Below are 15,986 nucleotides of genomic sequence, written 5' to 3'. Positions count from 1 at the left end.
ATGGTTCCAACACCATCATTAAGTTTGCAGATGACACCACGGTGATTGGCCTCATCAGTGACAACAATGAGGCCGCCTACAGGGAGGAGGTGGATCGTCTGGCTGAGTGGTGCGACACAAACAACCTGCTGCTTAACACCGAGAAGACCAAGGAGCTCATCGTGGACTACAGGAGGAATGCTGACCCACATCCACCCATCCACATTAAGGGGACGGCTGTGGAGCGTGTGAGCAGCTTCAAGTTCCTGGGAGTCCACATCTCCGAGGATCTCACCTGGACGACCAACTGCTCCAAGCTGGTCAAGAAGGCTCACCAGCGCCTCTTCTTCTTGAGGACCCTGAGGAAGAACCACCTGTCCTCAGACATCCTGGTGAACTTCTATCGTTGCACCATCGAGAGCATCCTGACCAACTGTATAACAGTCTGGTACGGGAACTGCTCTGCCTCGGACCGGAAGGCGTTGCAGAGGGTCGTGAAAACTGCCCAGCGCATCGCCGGAGCACCACTTCCTGCCATAAAAGACATCTACAGGAAGCGGTGTCTGAAAAGGGCTGGGAAAATCATCAAAGACCCCAGTCACCCATCACATGGAGTCTTCACCCTCCTGCCCTCTGGGAGGCGCCACAGGAGCCTCCGGACTAAGACCACCAGGTACCGGAACAGCTTCTTCCCCACAGCTGTCAGACTCCTGAACTCTGCCTCCTGACATCTGACCCACGTTAAACTCATGCACTGAACATACACACCCCCACAATGGACAACTGTACCCTCAAACACAATAATAACATGGACTGAACCACCACTCACAACCACTAGCACTTCATATAGCCTCTGTAGAAACTATCTACACCCTCACTTATCTTAACTGCACTACTGTATAGCTCTGTGTAAATAATCATTCTGTACATTCAATAATCTTTAATCCTACAACTGTTTACAACTTGCATAGTTCCCATTTCTGTATAGCTGTATATCTCAAATTTCTGTAAAGTTATTTATTTCATATTCTGTATAGTTTTTCATATTTATATCCTGTTCATAGCTTGTACTCACTACAGCCTGTACATACTTAGTTATAGAATATTCACAACATACTTCATACCGTGTACATTATAACATACCATAATAGACCCATTTCTGTAATATACTTACATATCTATACTATTGCTAATATATATTGTAATATATCTATATCACTAAAGCACTTCTGGATGGATGCAAACTGCATTTCGTTGCCCTGTACCTGTGCATGTGCAATGACAATAAAGTTGAATTCTATTCTATTCTATTCTAAAGTGACTCTTTTAAAAACATGTCTGCCTGAAATTCACATTTCATTTATTTTGGGGGATTTTAACAGAGAGATAGAACTTTATGAATCCCTCATGTTTATCCTCCAGGGAATCCAGTTTGTAGTAGCAGAACACCGACAAATTTTTACACAGCACAGAATTAGGATATCAAATAAAGGGGAATAAGAGAATATGAATATAAGCATAAATACACTGAACAAAAATATAAACGCAACACCTTTGTTACTGCTCCCATTCCCCATGGGATGGACGTAGAGACCTAAAATTCATTCCAGATACACAATATAACCATCCCTCCCAAACAGTGGTCACAAATCAGTCCAAATGTGTGGTAGTGGGCACATCTGCTATATTGAGATAATCCATCCCACCTCACAGGTGTGCCACATCAGGATGCTGATCTGACATCATGAGTAGTGCACAGGTGTACCTCAGACTGCCCACAACAAAAGGCCACCCTGGAATGTGCAGTTTTGTCTCACAGCAAAATGCCACAGATGCCACAAGCAATGAGGGAGCGTGCAATTGGCATGCTGACTGCAGGAATGTCAACCAGATCTGTCGCCCGTGCATTGAATGTTCATTTCTCAACCATAAGCCGTCTCCACAGGCGTTTCAGAGAATATGGCAGCACATCCAACCGGCCTCACAACCGCAGACCTCGTGTAACCACACCAGCCCAGGACCTCCACATCCAGCAGGTTCACCTCCAAGATCGTCTGAGACCAGCCACCCAGACAGCTGCTGGAACAATTGGTTTGCACAACCAAACAATTTCTGCACAAACTGTCAGAAACCGTCTCAGGGACGCTCAACTGCATGCCCGTCGTCCTCATCGGGGTCTTGACCTGACTCCAGCTCGTCGCCGTAACAGACTTGTGTGGGCAAATGCTCACATTCGATGGCATCTGGCACGTTGGAGAGGTGTGCGCTTCACGGATGAATCATGGTTCACATTGTTCAGGGCAGATGGCAGCTGAGAATGTCCTAGTTCTTGCATGGCCAGCATACTCACCGGACATGTCACCCATTGAGCATGTTCGGGATGTGCTTGACCGGCGTATACGACAGCGTGTACCAGTTCCCACGAATATCCAACAACCTCGCACAGCCATTGAAGTGGAGTGGACCAACATTCCACAGGCCACAATTGACAATCTGATAGACTCCATGCGACGATGTGTTGCACTGCATGAGGTAAATGGTGGTCACACCAGATACTGACCGGTTCTGGGTCCCCAGACCCCCAATAGCGCAAAAAACTGCACATTCCAGGGTGGCCTTTTGTTGTGGGCAGTCTGAGGTACACCTGTGCATTACTCATGATGTCAGACCAGCATCCTGATGTGGCACACCTGTGAGGTGGGATGGATTATCTCAATATGGCAGATGTGCCCACTACCACACATTTGGACTGATTTGTGACCACTGTTTGGGAGGGATGGTTATATTGTGTATCTGGAATGAATTTTAGATCTCTACGTCCATCCCATGGGGAATGGGAGCAAAAACAAAGGTGTTGCGTTTATATTTTTGTTCAGTGTATATACATATATACACAGACCTCACACAGAGACAGCAGCTACACTGTGTGTGGATGTGATCCACAGTCACAGCTGTGGGTTTCAGTCAGTGTGTCTCTAACTTCATGGTCACATTTCAAAGCTTATTGGAGCCAGAAGATGTTCAAGTAAAAGATTTATTGCTGTACTCGTCTACCAGGATAACAGGAGGTTCATAAAGCTGTGTAATACTTCAGCTTTACATCATGGAGTAGTAGTTTATTAAACCCCCCAAAATATGACTATCCAGAGTTGGGACCAGGAAGCAGAGTTGCAGTCTTACACGCCTCTCTGCAGCTTCTCTCCTCCTGCTACCCCCCCAAAAACCCGTCTCCGTAGAGACTGTGTCAGCTTCCAAACAGACAAAAAAACTAAAAACTAGCAACAAACAACTTAAACATAAACAATCACAAAGAAAGAACAATACAGTATCCACATCTGAACCAAAGAGTAAAGCAGTGAAATGTGGATTATTAACCCCTGGAGGGTCCTAGAAAAATGCATACACTATTGGTCTTAGAGCCACAAATCGACCACGCCCAAAAAAGCACTATAAAAAATTTATATATTAATATTTTTTTCCACTTTAAATTAGCCAATCTTTTAGACCTACTTCTCCTTGAAATATTCATGTCAAGTTTTAATTACATTTCGCGGATTTTAACCCTTTATATCCCGGTTTCGTCACATGAGCGCACTGCTTTTTTTGCCCCAAAAAACAAAAAACTTGAATATTTTCCAAAAAAAACATTTGAGGTAATATTCAATTGTTATTATAATTAGGCCTTTGGATGGACTAAAGATTGGCACCAAGAGTCATTTCGATCGCCTTTTATTTTTTTTCCAGGAGCGCATTTCATAAAATGCACACTATCGACCACGCCCAAAAAGTGCAATAAAAATATTAAATATTAATTTTTTTTTCACTTTAAATTGGTCAGTCTTTTAAAACTACTTCTCCCTGAAATATTCATATAAAGTTTTAATTATATTTTCGTTGTTTTAACCCTTTAAATTACAAAAAAACGAAAAAAAAAACTAAAAAACTAAATATTTTCCCAAAAAAACATTTGAAGTAATATTTGATTGTTATTATAATTAGGCCTTTAGATGGACTAAAGATTGGCACAAACAGTCATTTCGATCGCCTTTTATTTTTTTTTTCAGGACCAGAAAATGGTCTCCAGGCGGCAAATGCTCCTCCTCTAGCCCGGAATCGGTGCATGCTCCCGGGTTGACTCGCGACGATGACCGGGGCATGTTGCGTCGGACCCCTTTTTCCAACACACACATCCGGTACCACGTCACAACAAATACGTCATTTCCTGTTGATTTAAAAAAAAAAATCCAACCTCAAACGGTCCTGGGGCCGAAAATTGTCCCGCCCGATCAGCGGGCGAAACCGCTGCAGCACGCCGGAAAAGAGGCGTCATTTCCCGCAGGTCTCTTTAAGCAGCCCGCTGTTTTCCAGCCCCGGGTCAAATGTGGAGCAAGGGCGCCACCCGGTGGACAAATAAAAAAATTACAACTCCAAGGCCAGTACTGCAAGCGGAAGCGGAAGCATTACCGATCGAGATCGATTTGACCGTATTTTTTTTGCCGTGAAAAATAGCGTTTATAATGGGTTTCAATGGGGCACAAATCGACCCTAGGATCAATAGCGTAAGTTTATCGCTAGCTTAGCCCCTGAAGCTAATTTCCGGAAGTCATACTGAAATTTTAACAGTAAATGTGACCAAACTTTTTTTTGCAGACTTTCGCTATATTCCATTCAACACTGTGCAAATGGCAGGTAATCAAAATTTGAAAATAGCCGAAAAATAGCCACAAATCGACCCAAGACCCTCCAGGGGTTAAACATTAGGTCTCTCTCCTCCAAGTCTCTGTTAGTACATGTTAGTAAAAACATTTCTGCATTTTACCCATATTTTATTTTGAACTCAAAATCAAAGATTCCAGATTCTCCTACATGTTGGTTTTGAATCAGATAGGACGACAGATTTCAGGTGGCCCTGTGTCTTTCTCTATTACATTTGCCACTGTGTAACTCAAAGTTATTTAAGGACTAGTTTATTTCAATGGATGAGTTTACTGACTGATGCGCAGAAGAAATAGTTCTTTATGGAGCCTAGATGGTGTGAATGATGAGACCAAAGACTGCAATATCTTGTACCAAAAATATATTGAATAAATGGAGGAAAGGGGAAATGGAACAAAATAATTAACACAACACACAACATAAATGCCCACAATTAAATAATAAATCAATGCTGTGATCTTTCTGTGCAAAAGTCCTTTTTGGTCCTCTTCTTTTTAAAGTTCGCTTTTAAGGTATTCCTCCTTAGAGTCCAGCTTCATACAAATGGGGAAATATGTCCGTAATCCAAAGACGGCTAAGTGGGGGAAAGAGGGGAAACAAAGAATGGTCCTACCGGCTCGCCACTTCAATATGAAGAAGATCAATTCAAAGGGAGGGAACAAAACCTGACCTGTAGGTCAGAAAAACGTCCATTGGCACATCAAGTTCGATTCAGTTTACCGGTAAACAAATATATTTTTCTGCAAGCCTATGTAACAATGCAAATCATCATCAACCAATGTACAACAGTTAAATTATTAATTATCTTGGCTACGTAGCTTAATCTATACATTCCAGTAGCGTTCGCTACAAACAATACAAAAACAACAATAAAGGAAAACAGCTGTCTAACAGACAGCATAGCCGAATTCAAGGCAACACATAACAATAATCATTCAATCGCACTTTGTTTCAAAGTAAGCCCATTAAAATGCTCAAGTAAATAAAAGTGTTCAAAAACAGCGGTTTTTGAGCCGGAGTTCTGCTCGCGGTGGGAACGCCGCCGCGAAAAGCCACTTTTTAATCGCGAAAACGATCGGCTGGTTACTGACAACCAAAAGGTTGTTTTTGGCAGATATTAAAGATCATGGGTGGGCGGGGCAAATGGAGCAGTTTTCTACAGTCGAGTAAAATTCCAGGAAAGAGCTGGGTGTGGCTTTCCTTTAAATCACATGATCAACAGCTTTAAGATGGAGGCAACTCGCTCAGTGTTTCCTGTTTCATTCTTAGACTGTGGCGATGGTAAGTAGCAGCTTTTCACTTGTTACCTGGCATCTTTTCAGCCACCAATGATAGTCATTGTATGTTATCAACATTCCACTAACTATGTTGTCTCTCATGTTTAAAATAGGCCGACCAAGAGCAAAATAGGTATGTCTGCAGACTCTGCTGTAGCCAAAGTTATCAGATCTCCTGTGTTTTTAAATCCCTAACTGCTCGATCATTATCATTTTAGAAGACAACAATTTCTCAAAGGAGGTTCAAAACTAATGCCTACAAGATTACCAAGAGGATGGTTCGGGGCTCTTACATGACTCCGGGAAGTCAACACTTGGTGGATGAGGTACAAGTCGTCATTCAAACAAAGGTAAGTCAGCTCGAGTACTGCGTGTGAAATGCGTTTGATTTCCCTGCAAACATTCACATTAGTGCAGCATAAATTCATTCATGAGGGGAAATTACAGTGAGAACATGTGGAGGCTGTTAGAGGGAGAAGATAGTGAGTTCAGTGCAGGGCTGTGCAGAGAGGTTTAAAGGGGCGGGTGCTCAAAGTTAAAAAGGGGCACATTGAACCAGGCTGAATAACAACAACACACATTCATCAAGAATCTAATATGGGAGGGCAGGGCTGTGTTGGTCTGAGACTGTAGACATTAAAAAGTCCACAGGAGAGATGGTAGCTGATTAAACAAGTGTCATGAGATAATAACAAAATGCAAATATTGGTGACAGCGCTTGGAACCATAAGGCAACAAAAAACTATGTATGTAAAAAAAAAAAAAAAAAAAAAAAAAAAAAAATTATATATATATATATATATATATATATATATATATATATATATATATATATATATATATACATATATATATATACACACACACACACAGTGGGGCAAAAAAGTATTTAGTCAGCCACCGATTGTGCAAGTTCCCCCACTTAAAATGATGACAGAGGTCAGTAATTTGCACCAGAGGTACACTTCAACTGTGAGAGACAGAATGTGAAAAAAAATTCCATGAATCCACATGGTAGGATTTGTAAAGAATTTATCCGTAAATCAGGGTGTAAAATAAGTATTTGGTCACCTCAAACATGGAAAATCTCTGGCTCTCACAGACCTGTAACATCTTCTGTAAGACGCTTTTCTGTCCCCCACTCGTTACCTGTATGAATGGCACCTGTTTGAACTCATCGTCTGTATAAAAGACACCTGTCCACAGCCTCAAACAGTCAGACTCCAAACTCCGCCATGGCCAAGACCAAAGAGCTTTCGAAGGACACCAGGAAAAGTATTGTAGACCTGCACCAGACTGGGAAGAGTGAATCTACAATAGGCAAGCAGCTTGGTGTGAAGAAATCAACTGTGGGAGCAATCATCAGAAAATGGAAGACATACAAGACCACTGATAATCTCCCTCGATCTGGGGCTCCACGCAAGATCTCATCCCGTGGGGTCAAAATGATCATGAGAACGGTGAGCAAAGATCCCAGAAGCACACGGGGGGACCTGGTGAATGACCTGCAGAGAGCTGGGACCAAAGTAACAAAGGTCACCATCAGTAACACACTACAACGGCAGGGAATCAAATCCCGCAGTGCCAGACGTGTTCCGCTGCTGAAGCCAGTGCATGTCCAGGCCCGTCTGAAGTTTGCCAGAGAGCACATGGATGATACAGCAGAGGATTGGGAGAATGTCATGTGGTCAGATGAAACCAAAGTAGAACTTTTTGGTATAAACTCAACTCGTCGTGTTTGGAGGAAGAAGAATACTGAGTTGCATCCCAAGAACACCATACCTACTGTGAAGCATGGGGGTGGAAACATCATGCTATGGGGCTGTTTTTCTGCCAAGGGGACAGGACGACTGATCCGTGTTAAGGACAGAATGAATGGGGCCATGTATCGTGAGATTTTGAGCCAAAACCTCCTTCCATCAGTGAGAACTTTGAAGATGAAACGCGACTGGGTCTTCCAACATGACAATGATCCAAAACACACCGCCCGGGCAACAAAGGAGTGGCTCCGTAAGAAGCATTTGAAAGTCCTGGAGTGGCCTAGCCAGTCTCCAGACCTCAACCCCATAGAAAATCTGTGGCGGGAGTTGAAAGTCCGTGTTGCTCGGCGACAGCCCCAAAACATCACTGCTCTCGAGAAGATCTGCATGGAGGAATGGGCCAAAATACCAGCTACTGTGTGTGCAAACCTGGTAAAGACCTATAGTAAACGTTTGACCTCTGTTATTGCCAACAAAGGTTATGTTACAAAGTATTGAGTTGTATTTTTGTTATTGACCAAATACTTATTTTCCACCCTGATTTACGAATAAATTCTTTACAAATCCTACCATGTGGATTCATGGATTTTTTTCACATTCTGTCTCTCACAGTTGACGTGTACCTCTGGTGCAAATTACTGACCTCTGTGCAAGTTCCCCCACCTAAAATGATGACAATCGGTGGCTGACTAAATACTTTTTTGCCCCACTGTATATATCAGCAATCAATCAGAAAATCATTGGTTCATATTACAATTAAATATGAACAGGCTCCTTAGATGTAAGCAGTTCAGATCTGATGTCATTTACATTCTTCACACAGCACATTCGTCCAGGCTGACAGGTAAACATAGAACTAATCTCAGGTAACATGACTCATAGTAGAGATCCAGTAAGAAAGATTGCAGGCTCTAATATTATTACCACACAATCCAAGGACACACCAACAGCTCAGATTTGTAGAACTATTTAAACAAATGTCTTCTGAATATTCAATTCAGGTTCACAGTGGGGGGGGGGGGGTTTCGTGGAATTTTTTAAATAAAGTCTGCAACACAGAAAGAGCTGTGATCAAGCTATTTATTACTGCGCCAACACACATCAAACATCACAGTTCAGTCATGTCAGCGCTGCCACAGAAGTCGTGCTCCTCCTCCTTTACGCCTTCCAAGGAAGAGGGAGGAAGTTACAAACTGATCCTACCACACTTCACGTGTCTCGCTATGAAACCTAACGCATCAATGGTTGTGCTGTTTTGTGCCCTTGGCCTTATCAGCACCTGTAAAGGGAGTTGTTTTCTCAAACTGCTGAAGTAAGTTCATCTAGTTTTAGCAACTTTCACTGAACAGTAACAGTGTCACAACTAAGCATATGCATAAGCACTTAAACACTTTAAATGAGAATAACAGAACATTTCTATTACAGAGGTTGGAACCTGTCCCAGTAGTAGGTAGAGCACACCTGGACAGGTCACCAGTCTGTCAGAGGACTAACACAGAGACAGACATCAGAGTAACAAATCTATTTAAAATTAATGTAAGTTTGCTGCAGCTGTATGTATGAACATGTGTTTCTGTGCTCACAGTCCACCTCTCAGGAACCTGCAGTTCACTTTTAGTCTACTTTAAACAGACCTCACAAAAGGCTGATGTGGCTGGATCAGTAGTCTGATTTGAGTACGATACCTTTGGCCAGGGATTCATCTGGTGCATCGCTTCACTGCAGTCTTACGTATTTTCCCCACACCTGAATAAAAAAATACTGATATATACAAATAACAGCTTCAGCTGATGCAGCCTGACTCAATCCTAGATGTTCAGCACACAGAGACACAGAGGTGCCGTTTAAAGTTTAGTGTTAACCTGAGTCACTGATCATTTGCAGTATTACAGAGTCTGGCAGTCTTTGCATGATGTCCACGTCACTGTAAGTTTCTAGCTGACTTCACTGCAATTTCAATTTCAATTTCTGCTGTTCACAAACGCTGTCCATCTAATCTGACTGAGCTGGAGCTGTTTTGCAAAGAAGAATGGGCAAAGATTTCAGTCTGTAGATGTGCAAAGCTGGCAGAGACAGACCCTAAAAGACTGGCAGCTGGAACTGCAGCAAAAGGTGGTTCTACAAAGTGTTGACTCAGGGGGCTGAATAATTACGCACACCCCACTTTGCAGTTATTTATTTGTAAAAAATGTTTGGAATCATGTATGATTTTCGTTCCACTTCTCACGTGTGCACCACTTTGTGTTGGTCTTTCACCTGGAAGTCCAATAACATTGATTCATGTTTGTGGCTGTAATGTGACAAAATGTGGGAAAGTTCAAGGGGGCCGAATACTTTTGAAAGCCACTGTATATGTAGACACAGGACTACAAGTAGAAGATCAGACATGAAAGTGGAGATAACACAGAAGACCTGCAGCAAAGGTCAGAGGTCAGACTGGCCCCTGGATTCAACAATGAGCCAATGATCATCAAGCAGTGACTAAAGCAGAGCCCTGACCTTCTGACATTCATCACACAGTCAGAACAAATGTCTGCTGATGACTTCATCTCATGAAACGACTGATAGATGTCAGTTCATTGATCAGCTGAGCTGCTGATCTTCATCGTCACAGAAACATTCAGCTTGTTTCAATCAGTAAATAACTCCCACTACTCCCAGTTTGAACTGTTCCCACTCAAAATGCTGTGAGAACAATGATCATTGTAGAACTTCACAAACATCACGTGTTGTTTTCCACATGTAAGATCAGCAAACACACAGAAACTTCCTGTTGCCACACACGGCCTCTAAAATCTCTTCCACGCTTTCTGTCTGAAGTCCACTCTCTGTGTCGGATCCACAGGAAACAACAAGATCTTATTAACATGGTTTTCAATGTGTCTCCTTCCAAAAAGTCCAACCAATGAACAAATGTGTGTATTTGTGGAGGCCGAACAAAAGCATGACACATTTCTCTGTTTCTATAAACTGGAGTCAAACACAAACATGAAGAGTTTCACTGAGAGACTCCAAAATGCCCCCACAGTGGATCAAAGGGAAATCCTACAGTGTGGCCAGAGACTCTTAATGGCTCCAACATCAACACATCCACAATGTTGGATCCAGTTGTGCCTCACAGAGTTACTAAGACACACCCTCTGCAGCATCACAACAGCTCCACCTGCTTCACCTGCCTCCTCAGCATCTGTACACCTGAAGAGAAAAGAAAGGCTCCAACAGCTCAAATCTACAAAGGATTCATGAAGTTTCATCCAACAATAACATGTTTGCCTTCCACAGTGTGCTGTTAGACACCACTGTACCTCTGCCATTTCAAAAAGAGCAGCTTGGGAACATTTTGGCTCCAAACACTTTGTGTTTAAGTTCTTTGTTTTCTTTGTGAAGCCGACAACATCTGGAGCTTTGTGACTCATAGAAACATCATTTTGTTCTTTACATGACAGCAGATTGGGACTGAATAATCAATCACTATCAAACCAATAAAGACAAACATGCTGATTTTACAGGAACTTTGTTGGAGAAGCTGCAAAGACATGAAACTGGTGGAGATCCCAAACCAGTTGATAGTGCTGGTTATTCCAAATAAAGCTGTTTCCCTTTGAGATGAAATGACTTTCTGTCCTGATATATAATAAAGATGTTGTTGTTTTTGAGCCCCTGTATTAAAAGTAGTTTAAAGTCAGCTTGAGTTTGATGTCTTTATGTCAAAGCTGCTCATGATGTTGAGCTGCTGATGGAATAAAAACAATATAAAAGCATGTAGTCCAGACTTAAATGTAGCCTGTTGTTAGCTGAGGTCCACACACAGTGTTTGACAGTGTAAAGTGTGTGAAAGGGCTGCTGGTGGAGCTCACTAGGATGAGCAGGTGACCACGAGGTGGAGAGCAGCTGGCCTGGCTTTGACCCGGGCCACGCCCCCTTTCTCTCTGCTTTGCTGTCACTTATCTTCACTGCTCTGTCCAATAAAGCTGAAAAAGGCCCCGAATCAAAGAAATCTGCTGCAGCCTCTGAAATGTCTTCTGTTTCCTTCCCGACGGCTTTTTCACCGTCAGCCCATCAGACAGTCCAGCAGCATTTATGATGATGTCATGATGTTGAAGAGGCTGCTACGGTGGCCTCCCATGACCCCCAGCCTCATCACAGCTGAGATGCAGACATTTGAAAACATTCAGCAGACAACTGAATAACAGTCCAACACAACAGTCTGTGTGCAGACACACACTGACCTTTCATAGAGTCAAACACAGCTGGTTGAGTCATTTCTCTGTGAGTCTAAAGTGAATCTAGTATTTGAAAGTCCACTTCCTGTATTTGTTGTTGAAGACTTCTTCAGCTTCTTCTCAAGGACATCAGCTGCTTGTTTGGCAGCAGAGGCAGTTAAGAAGCTTCCTGAAAAACACTGAACAGTGAGTTCACTGTGGCATATGACAGATTCAGCTTTCTGTGTGCAAATGTGTCTGTGTCGACCTTTCAAATGCTGTTGAATCCAAAACATCAGCGGCTCCTCGGCTGCTCACTTCATGCACTTCTGTCTGTGTGACAGTCCAATGACATCACAGCTGTTTCCAGCCCCAGTGTCTCAGGACTGGACACCTTTAAACATGTCGAGGATCAAACAGCGTCCAGCTAAACACACATGAAACTATCAGAGCTGACAATCATTCCAATAACATCTAATGGTTCATGTATGTAGACACAGGACTACAAGGAAATGGCTCTCAGCATCTGGCTGTGGGAACACATGAGTCCCTGTTTGTGTTCAGATTGTGTGCATGTTTTAGACGTGTGTCACATGTAGAAACACAACAATCCCACAATGACACACATATGTGTTTGACACAGCTGTGCAGCTGTAAGTTGTTTCTAATGATTCATTGAAGCTCTTCTAACATTCTGGAGACGATCAGTACATGAATCTGTTCAACACGACAACAATTTGACTTCAGTGTGAACGTTTGCATTAAATAACCTTCTTCATCCAGCTGACAGCATCTTCATCCTATGATGTGAACAGTTCCTCCTGTTGATGACAAACCTCTGACAGGATCTGCTTGAGGAGCTTTTTCATGTGCAGCTCTCTGAGCTCAGGGCTGAGCTGCTGTTTCATCTTTAAGAGCTGCTGCCTCCTCGCCGGACTTGTTCTCCTCTTCTTCTCCTAATGACACCATTTCTGCTTCATATTAAATTCAATAAAGATGCTGACATGTATCTGTAGCAACAACATCATTGAATCTAGAACAACTGGAGCCAAACCAGTGGCTCTGCTGGGATCACTGGTGAGCCAACACTTCCTTGTTGATGCAGATTTCAGGGCTTCCTTTTGCTCCTCCGTTATAACTGTTCTCTCTTCTCAACACATGATGACACAAGGGAATCAGCAGTGACAAAGATGATGCTGAAGAGAAGCACACACTTCACACATATAACAGACCAGTGCAGTTACACACACCTCTGCTCGACATCAGGCCTCAAACAAAGACACAAAACACTAACTTGACTCTAAACAGAAGAAACGAGCAGCTGTTTCTGTTCTGTGCTTATTTATATTTGACACACATGCTTCTCTTTGTGCAAACACACATCGCACTATAAGGGTAACCTCGCACACAATGATTGGACAGCACAGTGATGATGCTGGGAGATCCTATACGCAGCAACACAGAAACACTGAGAACTTTAAACAATGATGGAAAGTGTTATAAATGACTTGTTGGCCTCTGATCTGTCACAAACAGCTGAAACGTGTCTCTCATGAGTCACATGAAGGTTTTTGACAGAAAGGACAAAAAGTAGCTGCAGTCAGTTTGTGTCATTTTTATATTTATTCATCTGGGAGAAAAATCTGAGGGACATTAAAATGTGTTTTCAACAGAGACAAGAACATGAATATAACAGAACAGGTAAATGAACATGTTTCAAGTAAACAGCTGGACTGATCAGGTCCAAACACAGAGTGATAAACTTGTCAAACAGCTGTCATATCTTTATATAGAAGCTCTTTATAAATGCTGCTCACTGCAGTCTGTTTACTAATAATGTCAAAGTGTTAGAAACACAGAAACATCAGAATGGTCTTTGTTCACAGAAACCTGTCTGGGATCCTTTGTTGTTCTTTTGATGCAGAGTTACATTATAAATATAAAGAGTTATTTCAGAGTCTCATCAGTTTTCCTGCATGTCTTTATTTAACACATCAGCAGGGCTGAAGCTCTCATGTTAAACACACACTGATCTATGGACACGTTCATGTGTTTCTAACAGAACCAGGCTGTTATCAGCCTGCACTAACATTATGTCACACACACTGAATGTAACAGTGACAGTTTACATCATCACACAATCAGCTGTGATTGTTTCACTGTCATCAAACGAGTCAACAGGAAGTAGAATCAATAGAAACCAATCATTTACTGACAGCATGTCTGATGGAAATAAGTGCAGATTATGTATGAAGTCTAACTGCACACAGTAACTGTGTTACAATAAGGACTTAACAGCGCCCTCTGCTGGAGTGTTTCAGTACTGCGTTAACTAGAATACACCACCTCCTCCTCACACCACCTGCTACAGCTCTACTCTTCTATGACTACAGTCATCCACAGCACTGATGTGAGGTCACATGGTTCATATGTAAGGAGCACAGCTGACCTCAGGTCAGTTTAATGACTGTGAGCAGCAGCTGTGTTATTGTCACTGTGACAGGGAGACACTCTCAGACACAGCGCTCATGTCAGCTTGTTCTCATGCAGGAGGATCAGGAGCTCCATGTTTGTCTTTCTGTTTGAATCATGATGTGTTTGTGCCATCAGAGTCTGTCATGAGTACTCAGGGTTTCACAGCAGCTCTTCTGGATGCTGACGAGGACTCCAACCTCATGTTTCACCTCTCTGAGCTTCTGATGTCTGTGAACACTCGTGTTTCTTCTCTGGGCTCATCTGGACAAAAACACCTTTCTGTGTTTGGCTGCAGCCTCATTCTGACTGACAGGAAGTGTGTTATCCATGAGCTGCACTTCTGTGAGGAAGTTTCCTGCTGTGTTTCCTGTCTGTGGACAAACACGAGTGTTCCAGCTGAGGACTTGCTTCCTTCCACCTGTCCATACAGGACATCACGCTGTCTGCAGCTCTGTAAATGCAGCTCCAGGTCCTTCCACGTGCTGCTCTGTATTTGTGCAGTTTGTAGTGTGTCCTGGGAAACGTAGCACACATGGTGTTCTTCTGCTGTTTCCTCCTTTCACTGAGTGTGAAACACTGACGCTGTGCTGTTGTTCACAGAGGGGAGCTGATTCTAGCTGCAGCTGGACTCTGTCATCTAACTGAATGTGTTGGTGCTGATCACGGGGCTCTGAGGGGGGAGCAGCAGGAGGACTCTGGATGCTGACGTCAGTGTATCTGTGGAAGCTCCCACAGCGTGTCTGTCATTCAATATTGTGCTGTATATTGTATCTATGCAAAGATGAACAGACTGTGTGTTCACTGGTCTCTGTGCTGCAGCTCTGATGTCATCATCACTCCCTCCTCCACCCTCAGCAGTCCCAGCATGCTGCTGTGGTGCACCCCACCCTCACTCTACACCTGAGCCACAGACCACACCCTCCACCTCAATATACACCACAGTTTTCTCTGCTGTGGAAATGAGATCAGGAGGAAATCATGATTATTATTATTTAATAAACGCTCACATTAATGTGGGCTTATTTGTTTCATATTAGAAACATTAGTTGAGTGTTTTTAGTATAAAATGGTCAAAGTCCCTCTTTTTGCTCCTCCCCTCACCTGTGGATGGGCGGTGCTGTTACCGTGGTGACAGCTTGGATGTGTTTCAGTCCTGCCTGGTTATCACTGCAGGAATCTTTCACATTTATTACAGGTAATAACTCTGATTTTTCTGTGTATTATGAACCAAATGTATCCTGATACACACAGAGATGGATGAGCAGAGGTTGTTTTTGCAATTTATGTAGTTACTATGGACTTAATGCATACATATTATTAAAATTAGGGCTATAACAGTTGTATTGATGTATAGCAACTTGAAATGCTCCCACAAATGGCTCCACAGCATGTAAAAATATAACAAAAGCTCTGGCGGACTTGGTTCTGTGGTCAGTCTTAAAGGGTGAAGTTAAACTCTGTAATCTTCACTGTGTCACAGAGTTCAGTGAGTCCAGTTATTCACAGTATCAATCAGATCATCAGAGAACAGCTGATCAGCAATCAGTGGTGCCAACAGCGCCTCCTGTGGTGAGAGG

The 15,986-nt window shown here is 42.8% G+C and overlaps 1 protein-coding gene across 1 annotated transcript in view; it reads right to left on the bottom strand.

Annotated features, from left to right (window-relative positions):
- Positions 1–15,986, bottom strand: part of LOC146634319 (protein NLRC3-like) — a 580,191-nt gene that overhangs the window by 266,761 nt on the left and 297,444 nt on the right. The window lies entirely within an intron of this gene.

The sequence above is a fragment of the Diplotaxodon limnothrissa genome, linkage group LG3 (assembly GCF_057381915.1).
Source record: "Diplotaxodon limnothrissa isolate DT_005_m linkage group LG3, D_limnothrissa_male_GT1.1, whole genome shotgun sequence".
NCBI classification, from domain to species: domain Eukaryota; kingdom Metazoa; phylum Chordata; class Actinopteri; order Cichliformes; family Cichlidae; genus Diplotaxodon; species Diplotaxodon limnothrissa.
Note: the sequence above shows the minus strand (reverse complement) of the source record. Positions and strands in the feature narration are given on the sequence as shown.